The sequence below is a fragment of the Penaeus monodon genome, unplaced genomic scaffold, assembly GCF_015228065.2.
Source record: "Penaeus monodon isolate SGIC_2016 unplaced genomic scaffold, NSTDA_Pmon_1 PmonScaffold_52, whole genome shotgun sequence".
Taxonomy (NCBI): Eukaryota; Metazoa; Arthropoda; class Malacostraca; order Decapoda; family Penaeidae; genus Penaeus; species Penaeus monodon.
Genome location: NW_023660107.1, coordinates 212,474 through 221,788, shown reverse-complemented (window position 1 = coordinate 221,788; position 9,315 = coordinate 212,474).

The following is a 9,315-nucleotide window of genomic DNA, read 5'->3' as shown; positions in this document are numbered from 1 at the left end:
GACTGAATCGTTCGTTTGAGATTTGCGAAGTTCTGGCTTCGCCTGGGCCTTTCACTCATGGCCCAGCCATAAGACTAGAGCTACATAGAGGTATATATACATAATCAGGTGTGCGACGACCTTGGCTAGTTCGTGGCTCCCTGTTGCGGTGTTGTTTGTTGTGTGTATGAACGCCGCTTCTACCATTTTCTTTGTCGTGGGGGCAGACCTTGTTTAATATACATATACATACACACACATACACACACTCACAAACATACATATACATACACACATATGAATATATACACATATATGCATAGTTATACATATCTACGTATATATTGCTTCTCTTGTATATACACCAGTGGACACGTACACATACACACGCATACACTTGCGCATTTCCGTGTATACGCACTCACACCTACATACTTGCATACTAGCGGTTTGGCTGTTCCTTAGCGAATCTACTTGAGGAAAAACTGTGGTAAGTGCGATTTGGCTTTACTCGGCGACGGGTGAAGTTTGTCATTTTTAATGATTTAGTGTTCTGGTATTCTCTTTCTTGTGGGGGCGCTTTTTTTTTTGATTCTATCTATTGTGGCACTCTCGATGAACATTGGGACGTAAACTTATTTAGCACGGTAATGGAACCTAGCATTCCTAGTTGGCACTTTCTGGCATCCCTATTAGTTTAAAAAGTCGTGTATGCATGGTCCAATATTGAATTCTATAGACTTGTGAGATGTATGGATAAATTATTATTTCTATTTTGGTTGGAATATAAGCTATATATACCTTGTATATGTATAAGTATAAGGATATATATATACATATATATAAGTATATATATACACACATACACACACACATATATACATATATATATAATATATATATATTAGCAATTGAATATACATACATATATAAACACAACACAAACACAGTAACGTGTACACAAAGATGAAAAGGGAAACAGCCACAGTAAAAAATAAAACTAAATCGTAACGTTTCGAACTCTTCACGAGTTCCTCTTCAGACGAATAATAAACCGAAATGGATATAATTTTGGGAAGTATATATAGTGATAGAGAGACAGGCCAAACAAGAGCTGAATCAAGTCTCAGGAGGGTCAAGGTCGAAGAGTCTGGGGAAGGCTTTGCTAAATAATGAGGAGTTAAGATCATCTAAGCCCCATTGACCAGCACTAGTTGAAATTAGGCATTTTTTCTAATTAATAAAGATTATAGCATTTTTCTTTTGTATAAATTTGCTGATTTATGAATTAATTTAGTGCTTTTCCAGTTAAGCTGGTGACCTTCATCACGTAAATGAAAGACACATATTAGATTCAATAAAATATATATGTAAAATACATATATATTATATGTATTTTACCTCAGCCACCCTGGAGTTAATGGGCGGTTTGGGGGAGGTGGGCCTTTCCAGCCCTCCTCCCCCTAGATAACACCGGCAACGTCTGAAATAAATGGATATGCTGGAGGAGGGGTACTGCTCCTCCCACCAGCAAGGAGGCGGTCTATGGGTCCCGATGGGAGGGCAAATGTTGGAGCGCAGGATGGGAACGAGAGTTACTTGTCTTGCCTGCACCCTGGCAAGCACCAACCCAGCAGGAAGCCTGTGTAGAAAAGCCCAAGGAAACCCCACAGGTGGACGTTGGGTCCCACAGCCTGTCATCCGCTTTCATTTGGGGCAGCGTCAGCGAGGCTGGCAGAAGTGGTGTCCACCCTAAGCACTGCCTGACGCTTAACCTAGAGTGAGCAGGTCGAGCGGTTACCTCCGCTATCGAGGCAGTTTGGGAGTTAATGTGACTGCCCTCTCGGATGTGAGAAGACTGCCAGTGGCACAATCAGTATGGGTGGGTACACCTACTACTGGTTGGGCCGTGGCAATGGTCATCTCCAGGGAGTAGCATAGCCATCTCCAGCCGATGTCAACCCTCGGTAGTTGAGGTAATACCAATTGATCAGTGTATTATGGCATTGAGACTGAAGCATGCTTTTGGGTTTGTGTCTCTTATTGTTGTGTATGCTCCTACCGATGTTTGCAAACTCGATCTGAAAGAAGTGTTCTATGCCAAACTTACATCTTTGGCAGACAATTGTCCCGGCAACACATTCACATTGTTCTGGGCAACTTGAATGTGGTATCCGACTGTGATTAAGCTGGCTACAAGATGTCTATCGGCCCCAGTGACTAAGGAGCAGATCCCAGCAGCCAGAACAGCCTCTTTCTCTGGGACTTTGCTAGGTCCCACAGATTGAAGATTTCTGGCTCCTGGTATCAGCATCCAATCCGCATTGCTGGACATGGTATAACAGTACAGGCACCGTAATTCACCAGGGCAGCCGTAATTTACCGGGGCAGCCGTAATTCACCGGGACAGCCGTAATTCACCGGGGCAACGGTAATTCACCGGGACAGCCGTAATTCACCGAAACAGCCGTAATTCACCGGGGCAACGGTAATTCACCGGGGCAGCCGTAATTCACCGGGGCAGCCGTAATTCACTGGAACAGCCGTAATTCATCGGGACAGCCGTAATTAACCGGGACAGCCGTAATTCACCGAAACAGCCGAAATTCACCGGGGCAGCCGTAATTCACCGGGCAGCGGTAGTTCCCCGGGGGCAGCCGTAATTCACTGGGGCAGCTGTAATTCACCGGGACAGACGTAATTCACCGGGACAGCCGTAATTCACCGGGACAGCCGTAATTCACCGGGACAGCCGTAATTCACTGGGACAGCCGTAATTCACCGGGACAGCTGTGTTTCACCGGGAAACACCCAGCCGTATTGGCAGATCTGGTCGACTTGCTTCAGCCAAGCATTCCGTGGCCTTCCCCTTGGTCTTCTCCAACCTCTTAGAGATTACCCTATAAGTCGGATCATCCTTAGGAAAACAAGCCACATGCCCATAGAGCTGAATTTGGTGCTCTCGTATCAGACTGGTAATAAGTCTTGAATCAGTCTCATGGAGTATCCTCTGATTGGACACATGGACCCTCCAGGTATATTCCATGATTTTGCGAAGACACTTAGTACCAAAGGAGTCAAGTCATGCATTCAGAGCACTGTCCAGTGTCCAGGTCTCACACCCGTAGAGTAAGACCTGGATCACCAGCGCTCTGCAGAGCCTGATCTTAGTCCTCCTTGTCAAATACTGACAGCACCAAATACTCCTATTTGGTGAGTCAGGCCGTAGGTCAGGCTAAGTCGTCGAGTGACATCCCAGTCAGAACTTCCATCGCTCTGCACTACACTACCAAGATAAGTGAAGCTATCCAAGACCTCAATGTTCTCACTACAGACATGCAGAGACTGATCATCGACATCCAACAAGCCCCCAAATTCATGGACCTTGGTCTTGGTCCAGTTGACTGAATCTCGCCTCGAGAGCTATTTCCAGGAAATAGCCCAGTCGAAAGCTTTCTTGAGATCAACATAAGCTGCAAGCATACCTTGTTGAAACTCAAGTTGGCGTTCCACAAGGACACGAAATGCTAAGACACAGTCTACAATTGACTTCTTGGGTGTAAAACCAGACTCCTCAGGAGTCTGTGCTCATAAAAGTTGGTCGCGCACTCGCGCCAAGAGAGAGGACCTTTGGTTCTCATCACACGAGAACAAATCTGATTATATAAATATTGTCAGGGAAGGCCCGATTGTCATAAGTCGGAAAATTAACCGGAAATACTGTAAATAAACTTAGTTCTATGGAACCTCTTATTAATATAAACTTCTGTGCCAGTAGCCCACATCACACATTTTGTGACCACGACGCCAGAGCCAAATTTCCGTCCACATGGCATTCATATTAATTAAACTCTCAATGACAACATAAAATGTTCCAGGTCCTCACACAGTTTCATTTCCATTCTCTTGTGGATGGATCAGTCAGACTCGTAAATATAACATAAAACAGATGTTTACTCTTCACCAATGATCAAAACACCCGCCGTACCTCAGCGATCTCCCCAGGAGAACAAAAGAAATAAAGACGGCGTGAGAAACGCAGTACTTTATTGCATTTACAATTTATTGTTCGTGATGCAAAAACAGTTTTACGACTCTAGAAACTGTCTCTAATTTCATTCGCAACATTTCTCTGGGCCGGTCGCGGCAGCAACGCTGCCAATGTTCCTAAGCTGTGCCAAAGGCTCGACTCACCCCTATTCCTAAGAATCGTGCTTCAGTTGACGAATTTTATTTTATTTTTTAATTATATTAAATTATGAACCACTGTTTTAACAGTAAACAAGTTCTTCGTGATCAAACATCTTAAATATTTAAAAATAAACGATTTAGAACTAAATACAAAGAAACGTTTTAAAAGTATGATGGATTTTCAGTGTCTCCCTTGTTCTGAAAATGGAAATGTTCAGTGTTTCCAATGATCTGGAAGCATATATCTTGTTTCCATGTTCAAAGCGGAATGTTCAGTGTTTGTGCCAGTATACTAGAAATGGAATTGGGTCAGTGTTTCCAGTGGTTCTGAAAGCGGAATGGTCAGTGTTTCCAATGTTCTAAGCAAATGAATATCAGTGTTTCCTAGTGTTCCAAAGCGAAATGTTTCAGTGTTTCCAGTGCTCTGCAAGGAGAAGTCAGTGTTTTCCAGTGCTCTGAGAGTTGGAATTCAGTGTTTCCGTATTCCGCAAGTTGGAATTCAGTGTATTCCAGTGTTCTGAAAACGGAATGTCACGTTTCCATGTTCTGTACGCAGAATGCCAGTGTTTTCTAGTGCTCTAGAAGAGAATGTCAGCGGTTTCCAATGGTTCTGAAAGCAGAATGCCAGTGTTTCCAGTGCTCAGAAAGCGAAATGTCAGTGTTTCCAGTATTCTTACAATGGAATGTCAGTGTTTTCCTGTGTTTCTGAAGCGATGCCAGTTTTCCGTGTTCTGACGCGGAATGTCATGTTTCCACTGTTCTGAAATAAGAATGTTCAGCGTTTCCAGTGTTCAAAAAGACAGAATCTCAGTGTTTTCTAGTGCCTTAGAGTGGAATGTCAGTGTTTCCAGAATTCCCAAAAGTGTAATGTCAATGTTTTCCAGTGTTGTGAGTGTAATGTCCAGTGTTTCCTGTGTTTCTAAAAGCAATACAGAATATCAGTGTTTGAGGGGGGGTGCCTCTGAAACAGATGTCAGTGTTCAGTGTTTCTACGAATGGAATGTCCAGTGTTTCCAGTGCTCTGGAGCAAATCTCAGTGTTTACAGTGTTCAGAAGCGAATGCAGTGTTTCCAGTATTCTACAAATGGAATGTCAATGTTTTTCCACCAGTGTTCTGAAAAGCGGAATGCAGTGTTTTCCATGTTTTCTGAAAAGCGGATGCCATGTTATCCAGGTATTCCGAAGTGGAATGGAGAGTGTTTTTCATTGTTTTTTCAAAGTGGAATGTCAGTTTTTTATGTGCTCTTGAAACCAGAATATCAGTGTTTCCAGTGTTCTGAAAGCGGAATGTCCGTGTTTTCCAGTGTTCTAAAAGCGAAATGTCAGTGTTTCCAGTCAGGAGAATGTCGTGTTTCCCAGTGTTTCAGAGTGGATGTCAGTTGTTTTCCTCTTCAGTATTCGAAGTGGAATATCAGTGTTTCCAGTGTTCTGAAAGTGGAATGACAGGTGTTTTCCTGTTTCTATAAGCAGAATTCATGTTTCCAGTGTTCTGAAAGGGATTGTCAGTGTTTCCAGTGTTCTGAAAGGGGAATGTCAGTGTTTTTCAAATCTTCCTACAAAGGGACTGTCAATGTTTTCCATTATTCTGAAAAGCGGAATGGTCATGTTTTCCAGTTTCTGAAAGTGAAATATCGTGTTTCTAGCGTTCTGGAAGCAGATGTCATGTTTCCTGTGTTCAGAAAGTGGATGTCAAGTGTTTCCATTGTTCTGAAAGCGAATGCAGTGTTTTCCAGTGTTCTGAAAACGGAATGTCAGTGTTTCCAATATTCTCTCTACAAATGAATGTCAGTATTTCCTGTGTTTGAAAGCGGGAATGTGCAGGGTTTTCCATTGTTTACATGGAATGGTCAGTGTTTTCCACTGTTCTGAAAGCGGAATGTCGTATTTCCATTGTTCCTACAAATGGAATTTCATGTTTCCAGTGTTTTTTGAAAGGGCGATGTCGATGTTTTCCAGTCAGAAGTAATGTCAGGTGTTTCCAGTGCTCTGAGAGTGGAATGCAGTGTTTCCAGTGCTCTAGAGTGGAATATCAGTGTTTCCAATATGCCAAAAGTGGAATGTCAGTGTTTCCAGGTTGTGCAATGTGGCATGTCAGTGTTTTCCTTTTGTTGTTGAAGCAGAATGACAGGGCTTCCAGTTGCTCTAGAAGAGCGCATGTCCGTGTTTCCAACTGTTATGAAAGTGGAATGCCAGTGTTTCCTGTGTTCTGTGAGCAGAATGTCAGTGTTTCCTGTTTCTGAACAGTGGGAATTTCTGTGTTTCCAGTGTTCTGAAACGATGCCCAATGTTTTCCCAGTGGTTTCTGAAAGCGGAATGTCATTGTTCCAATATTCTACAAATGGATGTCAGTGTTCCCAGTGTTCATGAAAGCGGAATGTCAGTGTTTCCAGGGTTCTACAATGAATGTCCCATGTGTTTCCAGTGTTACTACAATGGAAATGTCAGTGTCTCCAGTGTTCTGAAAACAAATGTCAGTGTTTCCTGCTCTGTAAGCAGAATCGCAGTGTTTCCAGTGGTTCCCGAAAGCGACATTTTTTTGTTTCGCATATTCCTACAAATGTATGTCAGTGTTTCCAGTGTTCGGAAAAAGCGGAATGGCCAGTGTTTTCCAGTGTTCTGGAAGCGATGCCAGTGTTTCCAGTGTTTTCTTGCAAGCGGAATGCAGTTTTCCATATTCCGAAAGTGAATAAGAGTGGTTTTTTCAGTGTTGTCAAGTGGAATGTCAGTTTTTAATGTGCTCTGGAAGCAGAATGTTCAGTGTTTCCAGTTTTTCTGAAGCGGAATGTTCAGTGTTTCCAGTGTTTCCTAAAAGAGGAATGTCAGTGTTTCCAGTCAAGGAGATGTCAGTGTTTCCAGTGATTTCAGAGTGAATGTCGTGTTTCCAGTATTCAGAAGTTGCAATAATCAGTGTTTCCAGTGTTTCTTACAGTGAATGACAATGTTTTCCTGTGTCTAGAGCTAATGTCAGTGGTTTCCAGTGTCTGCAAGGTGAAATGTCAGTGTTTCCAGTGTTCTGAAAGGAATGTCAGTGTTTCCAATGTTCTACAATGGAATGTCAATGTTTCCACCCAGTATTCTGAAGCGGATGTCATTGTTTCAAGTGTTCTGAAAGGGAATGTCAGTGTTTCTAGCGTCTGGAAGCAGAATATCAGTGTTTCCTTCATTTGCTCTGAGAGCGAATGTCGTGTTTCAGTGTTTATGAAAAAGGAATGACGTGGTTTCCAGAGCTCTGAAGACGAATGTCAGTGTTTTCCTGTGTTCAACAGTGGAATGTCAGTGTTTCCAGTGTTCTGAAAGCGGAATTCCGTGTTTCCAGTGTTCTGAAAGCGAATGTCAGTGTTTTCTAAATATTCTACAAATGGAATGTCAGTGGTTTCCTGTGTTCTGAAGCGGAATGCCAGTGTTTCAGTGTTTTACCAATGGAATGCAGTGTTTTCCAATGTTCTGAAAGCGGAATGTCAGTATGTTCCATTGTTCTACAACTATGGATGTCGTGTTTCCAGTGTTTTCAAAGCGAATGTCGATGTTTCCAGTCAGAGTATGTCAGTGCTTTCAGTGCTCTGAGAGTTGAAATGTCGTGTTTCCAGTGCTCTGAGAGTGGAATGTCAGTGTTTCCAATATGCCGAAGTGAATGTCCCGTGTTTTCAGTGTTGTGAAGTGGAATGTCATTGTTTCTTTGTTGTGGAAGCAAATGCAGTGCTTCCATTGCTCTGGAGCGCACTGTCCGTGTTTCCAGTGTTATGAAAGTGGAATGACAGTGTTTCCCTGTGTTCTGGAACAGAATGTCAGTGTTTCCAGTGTTTTCTGAAAGGGGAATGTCAGTGTTTCCAGTGTTCTGAAAGCGGAAATGCCAGTGTTTCCAGTGTTCTAGAAGCGGAATAACAGTGTATCCAGTATTCTGAAAGCGGAATGTCAGTATTTCCAGTGTTCTGCCAGGAGAATGTCCAGTGGTTTCAGTGCTCTGGAGAGCTAAATGTCGTTGTTTTCCGTATTCGAAAGAGGATGTCTGTTGCCAGTGTTCTGAAAGCGGAATGTCATTGTTATCCAGTGTCTCAAGCGGATGTCAGTGTTTCCAGTGTTCTTCAAATAGAATGTCCAGTGTTTTTCCATGTTCTGAAAGCGTAATGCCAGTGTTTCCCGTGTACTGAAAGCGGAATGTCATGTTTTTCCAGTGTTCTACAATGGAATGTCAGTGCTTCCATTGTTCTGAAAGCGGAATGCCAGTGTTTTTCCAGTGTTCTGAAAGCAGAATATCAGTGTTCCCATGTGTTCTGAAAGCAGCAATGTCAGTGTTTCCAGTGTTTCTGAAGCGGATGTTCAGTGCTTCCGTGTTCTGAATGCGGAATGTCAGTGGTTTCCAGTGTTTCTGCAGAGAATGTCAGTGTTTCAGTGCTCTGCGAGTGGATGTCCAGTGGTTTCATTATTCCTAAAGTGGAATGTCAGTGTTTCCCAGTATTCTAAAAGTGGATGTCATTGTTTTCAAGTGTTCTGGAAGCCAAAATGTCTGTGTTTTTCCGGTGCTCTAAGAGCTGAATGCCGTTTTTCCAGTATTCCAAAGGGGAATATCAGTGTTTCCAGTGTCTGAAGCAGAATGTCAGTGTTTTCTAGTGCTCTGAAAGCGGAATGTCATGTTTCCAATATTCTACATGTGGATGTCAGTGTTTCCAGTGTTCTTAAAATTGAATGTCAGTATTTCCTAGTGCTCTGCAGCATAATGTCAGGTGTTTCTAGTGTTCAGAAAGCGAATGTCCCAGTGTTTCCAGTATACTAAAAGCGGTAATGTCAGTGTTTGCAGTGTTCATCACATGGAATGTCAGTGTTTCCAGCTTTTCTGAAAGCGAATGCCCAGTGTTTTTTCCAGTGCTCTGACTGCGGAATATCAGTGTTTGCGTGTTACTGAAAGCGGAATGGTCATGTTTGTCTAGTGTTCTGCAAGGAGAATGTCAGTGTTTCTTCTAGTGGTCTGAGAGTGGAATGTCAGTGTTCCCAGTATTTGGGGCCCCCAAAAGTGGAATGTCAGTGTTTCCTGATTCCAAAGTGAATGTCCCAGTGTTTTTTCATGTTCTGGAAGCAAAATGTCTGTGTTTCGGAGCTCTAATAGCTGATGCCAGTTTGTCAGTATTCCAAAAGTGGAATGTGTCCATT